Raw genomic sequence first — 14,878 nt, 5'->3', positions numbered from 1 at the left:
ACACAGTGTTTTGATAAATGAGATTACCCTTCCTAGGCTACATCTCCTTGGTCCAACTTCCATGGCTTGGGCCTTTGTATTTTCTAAAAATGGAAAAAAGTACAGTTTGCAATGCTCTATTGCTCCTAAAATCTGCTTCAATGGACTCAGAGCATCCCAAAACCCCAAAGATGACTCTCCAAGCTCTACAATTGGACTACAGTTGATCTAGGCTTGACCTCCTCTTCTGGCGGCCCTAGGCTTCCTTAAGCTTCAACATGGAAAAATCACATATAGAAGTGCCTCTCTACCTCCGCAACCTATTCCATTGTGTTCAGAACATCAAACTCATCTGAGAACACCTTTTCCTTATCCCCATTTGGTCGACTTTTGCTCCAGTTATGACCAAAACTGCTTTCTCCTAGTAAACCTCCACTAAAACTGGAGGAACTCCAGTTAACTCCACTAAAATTGGAGGAACTCCAGTTAACTCCACTAAACTTGGAGTTTCTGCCGAATTTGGAGGGTCCACCAAAAACACTGCCAAATTAAACTTCAGTTTAATTAATGATTAATTGTGGTTAATTAGCAATAAGTTGGGATTAGCGTGCTATTACTGCGCATTTAAATGACACAATTAGGCCAACTATTAGCCTTAACCCTAGTGGTCTCCGCGACGGTGGACACATGTGATGGTTAGCGCAACCCATGGTTTACGTTGGCAGTTGTGGAAAGCAGTTTACCATAGCCGTTGCAGTGTGTTCACATGCGTCGTAATTTTGAAGGCGGTTATGCAGTGGTTAGGTTGGCGGGTAGTGTTGAGGAGGCTGGGGTCTAGCCCTAACCCACAGATCCATCGTTAAGTGGTGACCAGGGCTAGGGCTAGGCCCTAGCTCTAACCCCCAATACAAAATTGTTAAAGAACAAATATATGTGGGGTTCATAACTTGTTAAGAAACAAGTTGTGGGTGCAACAGTATGTCACTTAGTCTATGCAGAGGAGGTCGCAGGGTCGAACCGTGGTGCCTCCATAAAAATTTACACTGTGCCATAACCCAACCTTTGGGGAGGGACATGTGGCGGCCTCCGAGCTTGCCACTTGTCCCATCCTCATTGGTCCAATATGAACCAATAAAAACTTGCCAATGCACCAAACCTGTAAACCAACCACAGGATGCCACTTGTCATAACCTAATTGAGCGTTGATTGATGTTGACCCTGCCCAGTCGCCTGCCATGTCAGCAATACAGATTGCTGACTAGGCAGTGATTGTACCTTCTTCTTCTTCTTTTCAAAAATTTCTTTTGTTTAGCAAAGCGGTCAGCGGGCTCTATCTTCCTCATACAAACTTCGTTTTGAACGAAACGAGTTGCATTGGGATCATTTTGTCGAGACGGACGCGGTTATTCAAGTTTTGAACGATTCCGAGCACTTTGATTTTTGAGCTAATTTTTGCCCCTAATCGAGAGTCTGATCACTCCTTCCCACTGACATGCTTTTGGACCAACAAAAATTGGTTATCTGATGAGAGTTGGATACTCTTCCCCTTCCCAATTTCTATCAACTTATTCTACTTAGAAAAATCTCCATGACAACCACTTAGTTTCACTGACATGCCTTGCCTTGCAAATGGCTTGGCACTTCAACCAATGTTCTCCTTTTGTTGCTGACCCAATCCAACACTTGTTGGTTGCTTGTTGATTACCCTATTGTACCAAAGCGATCCCTCGGTGCTTGGAAAGTTGACTAATGGCCTTCCCACTAAGAATCATGTTCCTCCTTTGCAACACATGCATTCGATGCAAGCTTCTCCTTGGAAACCACTTCTCCAAGTTAAGCCCATTTGAGTGAACTACAACAATAAGTTCCAATATCAGTAATAACAAGAAAATAAATGACCATTCTTTTACCTCCACGATTCCAAATTCCACATCTGGAATAATGCATTCACCATCTCTTTCGCTTATTGGCATCAACACATCAAATCACATACAATGGATGCAATTTTTTTTGCCATTTTTGTCCTCTTTCACTTCTTGATTCCATCATCCTCTAGTATTAACATGTTGCTCATGTCATGATTTGAGAATGAAAGCTAATCATGAGCCTCTTTCTCAAGTGTGAACCTTCCAAAATCTTGCGACATCTTGTCACAAGAAACACACTCATATTGTTTTTCAAAGTTAATGGTGTTTGAAAAACACTCATGCAAGAATATAACTTGATGACCTCTTCCTTTTGCTTCTTCAAAGCAACAAATGTCACATCATGTGAACATCGTCATGTACTCTTACATCTTTTTATACACCAAGATGTTATAAAACATCGACTAAACACAAGTCGACAAAAACATGCTTCTTCAAACAACTGACTTTGAAGTCAAGTAAAAACATGTACAACAACTTGACAATTTACAACAAGAATTACACATTCTCATGACAATTTGTCACATCTCCCTTTCATCTTTGGAGATAAAATCAAAACAATCAATCGACCACACAAGCAATCACTCATGCATGTTCAAGCACAATGAAACTATTGAAAATTCCATTGTTCGCACACAAACTCTCATGCATGTATAACAATTCTCAACTCTCTGACAAGTACAAGAATCCTATTGGTATGTACGAGTACTTAAAGAGATGAAATGACCAAATTTTTTGCAACAAAGTGAGTCAACATACTCCACTTTCGAACACCTTCTTGGCGTAAACATGCAAGTTCAAGAATGCAACATGCATGCAAAATTGTATTTGCAAATTGCCATCTTTGTTGCATCTAATTCAGTCAACATAACTCTACTTTTCCAACATCTTGCTTCATGCAATATGCAACATACTTTCAAGAGAAAATAAATGCATCAAAATAACAGGAAATGCATCCCTAAGGCAATATTTGCATCAATTATCAAAAGAAATGCAAGGCCTTATTTGGTTAAGAAAGCTAACCATCTCTTTCCAAACCATTTCAATGGCGCTTCTCTCAACTGTACTTCATCATGTGTATCCTCCTTACCCACATCAATTATGGAATCCTCTTTTCCATCTTTGTCAAAATCTCTCTCCACCTTCTTCAACCGTCAGGGATGACTTGTTGGATGCAAAGTCCAACACTTGTCTACAAAATGACCCTGCTTATGACAATGAGTGAAAAATAATTGCAACTTCTTTTCAACGTAACCTCCATTATCCAATGGACCTCTGACTTTCTGTCTCTTTTGTTTTGAAAGTTTCCTTTGTAGGCCTATCCTCTTCCAACACCTCGAAATAGTATGGTTATTCAAACCACAAAAAGAACATGTAAAATTTCTCCAAATCTTATGTGAAGATTTACCATGTTTATCATAATCAAAAGAAACTTGATTAAAGGCAGATTTATACCTTGCACATTCACCTTTGTCACCTTCTTGAGGAGGTGAATTTTATGAGGTAGTGGCTCTCTTCAGAATACCAACAATGGTTTCAATGACCTTAGAGATTTCAACATCCTCTTGTTTGTCATTTCCACTAGTTGCATGCTTATGAGCATCTTCTTGCAAAGCGGGTATAAAACTTTTGCATTCCTCGTGAACACAAACTTCACAAGCTTGAGGTAATGAACATGTAATGAATTTTTTTCTTGGAACACATTCATGTGCCTCCTTAGCTTTGGAACATTCTCCATCATGTTGTCCATAACCAAGACCCAAATACTTAGGCCTTTCCTCAACAACAATTGGCTCAACCATGCTTTGTGATGTTTGCCTAACCCTTTACCTTCATAGCCCATATTCATCAATAATTCAGACCATATTCCTCTAGTGTGCCTTTCAAAAGCACCAAAAAATTCATTTTGGGAGGAAATTGAAGATAAACTTGAATTGCATACCTCCTTTTCATGCACATACTTGGCTAGGATTTCCTTGGCATCATGGAGTTGAATCTCCATCTCATGCATCTTTTCAAGAAGCTCTTGCTTCTCCTCCTTCATGGCCATCAACTTCTCTTGAAGTATATTGTTCTCCTTCCTATCTTCATATAGCTCTTGCACCATATCTCTAATGATGATAATCTCTTGCAACATCTCTTCATCAAATAATCTTGCTAAGGAAGAGGGATTAGAAACATCACTTGTTGAAGCTGCCATCACACTTGTAATGCATCAAAAAGCTTCACAAATCTGCAACCATTAAAACCCTACTTGCACAAAAACTCAAGCAATCAAGCAAATAACCTTTGCTTTGATACCAACTTGATCTGTTATTGAATTTTAGTTTTGTTGTGCTATTTTCAACTTCAAATTTATAAACAAATGCTTTTCCATTGCTTCATGTACATAGGTTTTCTGATGGTGTTTGTGAACAAAACAGGTAAATTTATGTCAAATTTTATGTTAGAATCATGAGCCAAATAGCATGAAAGTGAAGTGTTGAACAACAGAAAGTAAATGAACAACAAACCATTAAGAAGAACACTTAACACAATGTTTTGATAAAGGATTTCACCCCTCTTGGGCTACATCTCCTTAGTCCAGCTTCCATGGCTTGGGCCCCTATATTTTCTCAAAATAGAAAAAAGTATAGTTTACAATGCTCTACTGCTCTGTAAGCTCTGCAATTGGACTACAACTGATCTAGGCTTGACCTCCTCTTTTGGTCGCCCTAGGCTTCCTTAAACTTCAACATGGAAAAATAACATACAGAAGTGTCTCTCTGCCTCTGCAACCTATTCCATTATGTTCAGAACGTCAAAATCATCTAAGAACACCTTTTCCTAATCCTCATTTGGTCAAATTTTGCTCCAGTTATGACCAAAACTGCTTTCTCCTAGTAAACCTCCACTAAAACTGGAGGAACTCCAGTTAACTCCACTAAACTTGGAGTTTCCGCCGAATTTGGAGGGTCCACCAAAAACACTGTCGAATTAAACTCTAGTTTAATTAATGATTAATTGCGGGTTAATTAGCAATAATCTGGTATTAGTGCGCAATTAGCGCGCATTTAAATGACACGGTTAGGCTAACCGTTAGCCTTAACCCTGGTGGTCTCTGCGAAAGTTAGCGCAACCCACGGTTTACGCTAGTGGTTATGGAAATTCGTTTATCGTAGTCGTTGCGATGTGTTCACATGCGCCGTGGTTTTGAAGGCGGTTATGTAGTGGTTAGGTTGGCAGGTAGTGCGGTGGGGGTTGGGGTCTAGCCCCAACCCACGGTTCTGTCGTTAGGTGGTGACCAGGGCTAGGACTAGGCCCCAACCCACGGTTCCGCCGTTAGGTGGTGACCAGGGCTAGGGCTAGGCCCCAACCCTAACCCCCAATACAAAACCGTTAAACAACAAATATATGCAGGGTTCATAACTTGTTAAGAAACAAGTCGTGGGTGCAACGGTATGTCGCTTGGTCCGTGCAGAGGAGGTCGCGGGGTCGAACCCCGACACCTCCATAAAAATTTTACATTTTTCCATAACCCGACCTTTGGGGGAGGGACACGTGGCGACCTCCGGGCTTGCCACTTGTCCCCTCCTCATTGGTCCAATATGAACTAATAAAAAAACTTGCCAACACACCAAACTTGTAAACCAACCACATGATGCCAGTTGCCGTAACCTAATTGAGCATTGACCGACGTTGACCCTGCCCAGTCACCTGCCACATTAACAGTACAGACTATTGTCTAGGAAGTGACTGTATCTTTCCCTTCTTTTTTCAAAAATATCTTATGTTTGGCAAAGCGGTCAATGGGCTCTATCTTCCTCATACAAACTTCGTTTTGAATGAAACAAGTTGTGTTGGGATCATTTTGCCGAGATGGACGTGGTTGTTCAAGTTTCAAACGATTCCGAGCACTTTGATTTTTGAGCTAATCTTTGCCCCTAATCCAGATTCTGATCACAAAGCCCCTCATGGCTACTAGTTATTCAATATCTCAAATTAACAAGGCCTTTCGTTAAGTCTGTCATTCAGATTCTAAAACTCTCCATTTTCTTCCCTACCCCTAGATTTTGTTTCCATTCCTTACATCTAGGGTACTAAAAATCATATTTCAAATATTTTGGCCAAAAATAATATCAAAACCCTCTTTAAGCCTTATAAACTCTCGAACAATTATTTACAACAGTTAAGGATATATCTAAACCCATGTTGTGATCCATGCACACATAAGTGGATCAAAGACCATCCATAGGTGCTTAAATTTTTTTAGGGCTGGTAGGTGCAGAGGGGTTCTTTTTTGCCATGTTACCGCTCAAACTATCAGGGGTCATAAAAGGGATTCCTAAAGGGAAACTACTAGATCAAAGGGCAATGATGGAGGCTTAGACCATTGTCACCTCAACTAAGCCTCCCTACTCTTTACAGACTTTCACCGATGGGAGGATAGCCAGTATATATAAAAGGTCACTTGTAAAGGATAAATCAACCAATGGATATGAAGTGACCCTTATAATCCTTTTCCTATAAGGGGTTTTAAGAATAGATCTTTCTTGCTTATCAAGCAAGGTACAAAGATTTATAGGAGAAGGAGGTGAGGACTTGAGGGTTAGGTTTGGAGGAATATGCCTTATGCAAGAGTTTCCCAATCCTAAAATCATTATTGAACTTAACTTCCCGAATAGTTCTTGAAGTTTTGACTTTTCAAAGGTGTGGGACCACGCGGGACTAAGTGGACCCGACCTAGGTTAAGGGGGGAGAATTTAGCAACCAATGATGTTCTTAGCCCAGACAAGGAGGGGGAAAGGATCAACGCAACAAAAAAAAAATCACTTAAAGGTATCAAATTGTTCCCGTGAGACACTAGCCTTGGGAATACTAGGGCAAAGTTTGATCTTGGAGCTAGGGCTTGGGTTATCACACATCTCCACCATTGAAATGGCTTCAAAATTGGAGGAGGCCTTGAGGACACACCAATGCGAGAGAGGTTAGGAGATTGAACTTTTTGGAGGGCTACTTTGTCGAGAAGGTGATGCCCTAGGTGACCCAACTTGGCTAGACCTATAAGAAGGTGAAAGGAATTGATTTTTCAAATGACCACCTCTTGGTATATTAGTGCCTTAGTCTTGGGAGAATGGATTCTAGGATAAATATGAATGAGTACCTTATTTCTTGGTCAAGGAGGCCTTAAGACTACTTTGTTTGTCTTCTAGGGTAGGGGAAGCAACCTTACAACTTTATACTTTGACTTGTAAAAGGTGATGGCTTATCAAGATGAATTCAGTGATAGAATTGTCCCAAGGAAATTTCATTCAAAATTACATGGACCATACATTGAGAGATGTTATATAGAGACAAAATTCCACAATTTAAGCAGTAAATGCATGTAGCGATTAGCCTTAAAAATAACGAAATTTCCAATCCAATGTATATGACAAAGTAAAATAAGAATAACATTAAAAGAATGTACTTACATGTAATAGAATATATCCAACCATCAACAATTTGACAATAGATAAGCTCCAAGATAAGATAAACCAAATCCAAAAATTAAAATTCATCCATGTTGTAATTCATCCTCCAAGAAAAAGTGTGAAATTCTCAAGAGAGAAAAGAGATCCAATCCACCTGTAATCCTGCATAAGATCCAATGTGTCCCCTTGCCCTCCAATACAACAAATCATTAGAATAATCAAGTAAAAAAATTTACAAGTCATGGAACCAGTGGGCCACTTCATGGTTGCGTGCCGTTCCATAATGGGCTTTGGCAAGTACAACTGTCTCCAAGCTCAGAAAGGGGTTAATCAAGGACCCTATTAGGTGGTTTCAACCTCGAAAGGGGGTGGCATGTCCATAGTACATCCTTTAAGATGTAGGTTGCAAATGATATAATGATGGAACAAACTGGGGATCGGGGGAATCATCTAGACCACATGTCAAGGTATATTGGGTAGCTATAACAAGGGAAGCCCACGCAACCAAAATCAGGATTTCTCATGTAGTGCCAACCCAAAAGCCAAATGGTCAGTAAAGGAGACCCCACGGGACTAGGATACAAGGGTAACCACAAAATCGGGTAATGGAGACAAGAATATAAGCCTAAACCACTCTTGCTACCACCCCCCCCCCCCCCCCCCCCAACACCAATCTATTTCCAAAAGGCCCATGACAAGTAAGGAAAATTACTCAAGTATACCAATGAAAAGTCATACCTTTGGAGTTGGAAAACCAACCTTCAAACATACATTCATGACAAGTGGTTGAGGGACCACATGACCGGCTTAGGTGGCAGAGAAAATGGCATATTGAGCTATTTGGTGGCTACAAGGGATTGACGGTTGCTAGCTGAGGATCATTTAGGAGAAAAAATTTCTCCCATACACACTACTCATAGGTAGTGGGTAGCAGGCCCCAAAGAACAAATTGAATTGGAAAAATCATAGAGCCTAGACATAACCTCTAAGAATCAAGCTAAAATGTATGCTCTCTTCCAAGGCATTGCCTTAACAAAATCTTTACCAATTAGATCCCTAATCATAATAGGTGATTCTAATAACTCCAGTCATCATCTTGCTTTGGGAACCTTTCCTCTAGACTCCACGTTCTGCCATCTATACACAAGGATTTTGAGATCACTTTCTTGGATTCCTCACATTCATGTTAAGCATATATTAAGAGACCTAAACAGGGCATCAAACAAGTTGGAAAATCAATCCCTATCACTCCCTCCTAGAACTTTGAGAGTTAGCGAACCCTGTAGGAAATAATGCTACCATAGAAATATGATGATGAATATGAAATTTTAAAAATCTATTATAAGATTGTTTGCATGTCATGGACGTAACAGTTCGAAGGCACAATGGACGTATGTGGAGGTTGTTGCAAGTCATCCAAGTTACATGAGGTGGTATAGTCTTAGTTGTAACTGTTCGAGGGAAATAGAGGCGATTGTAATTGAATCACCTAGAGGAACGCCGCGTTCTCTCTCAAGACCTCTTACATGTGAGCAGAGGTCGACAGGAAGGGTTGGTGCACTACCCAAGGTAAACCTTGCCTATGAGCAAATACACAAGACCCTCCAAACTTAAGTTGCAACATGGATCGTGGAATGTGGGATGGTGACTTGTTAAGTTTGGAAATTCTTTAGTGCCCATGCAAAATTTTCTGCAGACGTCAAACATATATTCAGAGATAGAGTATGGGAGTTCCATTTCTCATTCTAGGGGGGTTGAGGTTGATTTTCACCTATGGAGGTGAATAATCGAGAATCTAACTATGACACATGGAATTTGCAAAGGGCGCTAAGTATCCTAGTTAGTAATTATCAATCACTGTATTTTCTTATGATGGAAGACGGTAAAGGTAAAATGCATGTACAAATAGAGTAGAGAGAGATGTCTATGGGGATGTTAAGATGGATATTGTAGTGTTGGGGAAGGGAAATGGATTGTCTTCGATCTAGGTTGAAACATTAACAAACATTCTCTCTTCACAATGCCTACAAATGCAGAATATGAGTATTGACATACAACACCTTCAGTCTCAAGTACAACAACTCCAAGCAATACAATAGGGAGAAACTCAAGGTAGCAAATACAAAAAATCTTCTCCAATTTCAACCCAATCTACCGTTGTTGAACTACTTGATCTCAATCGGGAAACCATTAATGAAAATTAGATCATTATAGATGATTAAGAGTTAGTTCTTGTTATATTTTGATGTCGTTTAAATGTTGTTGTATTAATGGCAATTTTTATAAACTTTATATGTATGGACTCTTTTGGAATATAGTAATAGGATTGAGGCGCAACCAGTGTGGTCGTATTAGCATAGTTTTAAAACTCTCTGTAATATTTTTTCTTAGGAAATTGAGAACACATCTAATATGTGATATGACACATTTTTTGCTAATATAAATTACCCTCGTACCGTATTAAAGAATAAAATAAATAAATATCTCAACTCATGCTTGGCCAAAGCATTTACAAGTTACCCAATCCTGTGGCAAATCCCTTAAAGCTCATCTCGAAGAAGATTTAACTTATATGTTTAACAACTACGTTTCCAAGTCAATGTCGATCATCAAACACTCCCACAAATTTTAAACATATCATTTGCTTTTACAAAATCTAAAACCTTACTTCAACATGCTATCACTCCTTTGGTATCATTTGGGAAGCATTGAAAACTGGAAAAACAATATAATAATTAGAATTGGGAAGATGAACATAAACTTAGCTAGTCTAGAAGGAATATTATCATCTTGGTCATAAACCTTATTTCTCTCTCTTTTTATTTGGCTTCCCCTTTTTACCCCACAACTCCTTTTTCCATTTTGACATTTTCTTTTCTTTAGAATAAACGTGATTAATCAAATTTTTACGTTGGCAACAAACATATTATTATTTTTATTATTCATCTAATTTTAAGGTCACAACCCAGCTAGCCACCAAATTGGTGTATGAGAGGCACCTTCGCATAATGTTTTCACTACTAAAGTCTATGGGGGTCTACATGCTCTATATTTTAATCATTTTCACAATGGTTATCCTTTCCTTTTTACCATGTGAATCTCAACCTCAACAATATTTTCTATTATTATTTTAGCTTTAATTGTCCCTAATGATGGGTGGAGTGTCCACATGAAACATTTAACACTTTCACATATCACACAGTTTATCTCTAAAAACTTCATGCATCATTATGACTAATTTTGAATCCTACACAATCGAAAACTCAATAATGATAATTTTAAGGATCTACAAAAAGAGAGATGAGACTCAAAAGGATCATCGGGCATTGACTCAATTACAAAAATGTCTAATCCAAGGAGAGTGTCTTTGAAAAAGACAATAAAGGTCATCAAGAATGTCAAAATCAATCATATCCTCCATGAGGAGTTCATCCAAGGGGAAAAAATCATCCCAAAGTGAATGTGCATTGAAACATTCACTTGGGCCAACAATTGCGGTAAAAGGCTCCAATGACCCCATTGGACAATCACTTTGTTTACTATCAGAACTAAGTTCAAAGAAGTTGGGCATGTATGCGAAAGTTCCTTCCTTGTAGCAATTGAACACATGATATGAGGCCACACAATTAACCTGTGGAAAGGTAGTGTCAACATAAACATTGGGAAAAGATAAAGGTGTCACATGATCTAATGTCAAAATAGGATGGGGGTCATAAAATGTGAAGTAATCAATGGTGACATGAATGCTTCCTTTGTGAGGAAGAATGCATCACATGAAAGACCATAAACAATGCAACAATCATGGTATGTATGTAATCATGTCAAATTAATATATTAAAGTCCATTCAGCCTTCCATAATTATGACAATGACTAAGATTGTTTTCTCACTTGATGAAATAAGCAGTTCAAGCAGAATCCTTGAAGGTTCACTAGGCCTTTTATGAAAAGCTAGTAATTGGTTGTTATTTGACACAAGTTTGGGATAACCCAAACCTTTCCAAAAAGAGGCAAGTAAAATATTAGATGAGGTTCCTATACATCAAGAAATTATGCATTCATTGACTTTGACCATTATTTAGAAAAGCATGGAAGAAGGAAGGTGTAGCCCAACTAGTGTATTCTAATTAAAGGCAATTTACCTAGAGCTTGGAGAGTGCACATTCAAAGTGAATAGTATGCCCCATGCCCATATTTTTTTGAACTAGCAATATAGAAACTTGGTCAATGGTCATAAAACTCTTCGGAGGAAGAGTGGGATCAAGTGAAGATTGCATCGACTCAATCACTCTGTCTACTAATGGTTGCTTGGGAAGTGGTTGTTGAAGAAACATAGGTTATTACAAAGTATAGGTTGGGTGAACCTAAACCTTACCAAAAAGAGGTAAATAAAATACTAGATGGGGTTCCTTCATCTACAATACATAAAAAAGAAAGCATGCATGAATTGACTTTGACCATTATTTGGAAAGTTGTAGAAGAAGGAAGGTGTAGCCCTACTAGTGTACTCCAGTCAAAAGTAATGGACATGGAGCATGGAGGGTGCACATTCAAAGTGAACATTATGCCCCCATGGCCATAAATTTTTGAACTAGCACGAAAGAAACTTGATTGGTCATCATGACACTCTTAGGAGGAAGAGTGAGATCAAGTGAATTGCATCAACTCAACCACTTTATCTAGTAATGGTTGCTAAGGAAGTGGTTGCATGAGAACCATAAGTTACTCAAGAGTAGATGATCACTAAGATAAGAACCATAATTTTTGTAGCTTTCAATGGTAGGACACATATAAGTAAGATGATACTTTGAAAAAATTATACAAAAAAAGGTTAGATTTGCGTATTATTCATCTATGTTTCTCAATAGTAATGATGCCTTTGTCATTGTTTACATTCTTTGGTAGCTTACCTCCTTGTCCTCAATCCCATTTGTTATTCTTCCACACTTTATTCCCATTATATGTATGGTTACCAATCAATCTAACAACTACACTTTCACATGAGATGAGGCAAAGGGAGGAGGAACTAAGTTCACCTACAAATAAAGTAAACGGTTCAAATTGGTTTGATCCTCTTAACATAAGGTGTTTGGTTGGGAAGCATTTAGAGCATTCATGACATTCAAAGTGGATAATAACTAAACCAATGGTGTTACAATATCTAAAAAGATCCAAGGTATCCATCACAAGGGTACAAATGTTTGTAGATAGTGGAAGAGTAAAAGCATTCCCTTGTGAAAAGATTCAAAGGTTGATATCCATAGAAACACTAACCATGATTTCTTATTCTTAAAGGACCTAATCATTGAGGTTTTTTATGGAGACAAACACAAAAATTTATAAATAAATAAATTAAAATTCATGCACTCTTATTTAAGGCTCTTTAAAATTCAACTAAACAAACGTACTCTTCGAAATCTCAACCCAAGGCGATTAAATCACTAGAGTCGACTAGTTAAGAGTTAAAAAGGGACCTTCCAAAGGTCATTTTAGACTAATGAGGGCCCAAGTCCAACCAACAAAGGTTAAGAAATAACTATTATTGATTCAAAATTAGTGCTAAAGGCTTTGTTCACTAATTCATACTCTATCAGTAAGCCTCTCAATTTCTCACACTTTCATGAAAATGTGGCTTAATTGATTAAAATTTAACATTTAAGGGCTAAAATTGAAAAACGAGCATTGAAACAACACAAGTAGAACTCAACAAATTTATATTTGAGTTTACACACATGGGCTACGTCTTTGGATCTGTTTTAATTGATGATTTGATCCATTAGCAAGGATGCAAGCACAATATTACAACTTTTTACATCAACCAATTGTCTTTAATATACGAAATTATTATTGATGTCCTCTAGGAAGATGTCAATGGCTTCTTCCCATAATAAAATGAACACATACGATGTTTATCCTCTCAATGATGGGCCTCTATGTTGTTGATTTGATTTCATGATTGAACTATGTTGCCTTGTATTGTCAATGGGGTTTAGCTTGGGTGATTGCGAGAAATGTTGTTATCATTCCCAACTGGGTTCAATTATTGTTTGTGACATGCTGGGCTCATAATAAGTATTTCTTATAATGGTTTTGAGCCTTCTTGTCTCCAACCCCTAGTGGACCAAAATATGCATATTCCTCATATGGAATATAAGATATTTCTCATGGAACTGTTTTGCCTTGTACTATTTCCCAAACATGTGTATTGCTAAGGCACTATCTTTTTGGGGTTCAAATCCCTACAAATTTGAAGTGCTTCCCCCTCTTCTCATCAATGGATATATCCTTCTCAAAGAAGCACTTGAATCTCATTGCATTCTTTGACAATGGGCCAATTTCATGGTTATATTGATCTTAAGTTTGAGATTGCGAGAGGATTCCATTCACAAATTCCATGGCTATGTTTATTACGTGATCATGTCACTTCAAAACATGTGAGTCTTTTTTACTTGCCTAAATTGTAAATCATGTCAACACTTTTTTGGTTCTTGCTACTAGTTTTCTATGGATTTGGTTGTAAGTCAATTTAAGTAACAATAAATCTCTTTTCCAAGAATTATCCTTAAATAGATTTAACATTGTGATTGGCCAAGGGGAAGTGATGATGGAATCCTTTGTATGAATGCCCATGGGATTAACACTTTTCTTGCTTCAAGGATATGATAATACACCATGTCTAACCTTCTTGAATTATTGAGGTTGATTTTTTTAGGCACATGGGTGACACGTCTATTTGCTAGCCATGAATATACCTATGTTGTGAATGAAATTTGGGGATCTTTCTAGGTCAATTATAACTTCGCAAAATCACCATCTAAGGTTTATCTCTCTTGAAGGAAGGAAACCTCCAAGGATAGCTTCGAAGGAGATTAAGGAGCTATCTCAGATACCACAAGTAATTTTCACAAGTAATCACATTTGTAGAACCTTGGAATAATCATTATTACAATCACCTCTTTACCATAACTAGGTAGGAGAAATAGTTATGTGCCAATTGTTCAAGTTGGGAAAGGACATATGAGACCCTTATGACCACTATGAGACTTCATCCCATGGTCAAAACTTTTGAGAGAGGATTTCACTACAGGTAATATGCAAACTTATGTAAAGTCCCTTGTTAGATTCTCAACCATTGTCTAAGTGCAAGGGGAGATCTAAACTCTTGAGTAATTTCAACCTATTGCTCGATGCTTATGTTAGAAGTGCTTCCAATAAGTATTCTTTGTTATTACAAGGATTTTACAACTCAAATAATAAGCTCCTAATTTCCAATGTAATTGACCATGGATAATTAACTCTCCAAACCTCCACATAAGGCCTTATAACCTATAATATAATGATTCTTTTAAGAACAAGAAAATTTAGTCTAGCCCATTATATTATTAGTGTCACGTTTAATGGTCATTGATACTTGGAGGGGTGTGGATGCAAGAAAAAGATGATGCTCTAGAAAGAAAAAGAAAAAAAGAGAATGTTTGTAAACGGAAATAATGCTTTTAACATGAAAGAGAATTAAATTTAAA

This window comes from Pinus tabuliformis, chromosome 3_2, assembly GCF_031772625.1.
Source record: "Pinus tabuliformis cultivar Carrire ecotype Pingquan chromosome 3_2, CPIR1, whole genome shotgun sequence".
In the NCBI taxonomy this organism is placed as follows: domain Eukaryota; kingdom Viridiplantae; phylum Streptophyta; class Pinopsida; order Pinales; family Pinaceae; genus Pinus; species Pinus tabuliformis.
This window is presented reverse-complemented; position numbering follows the sequence as displayed.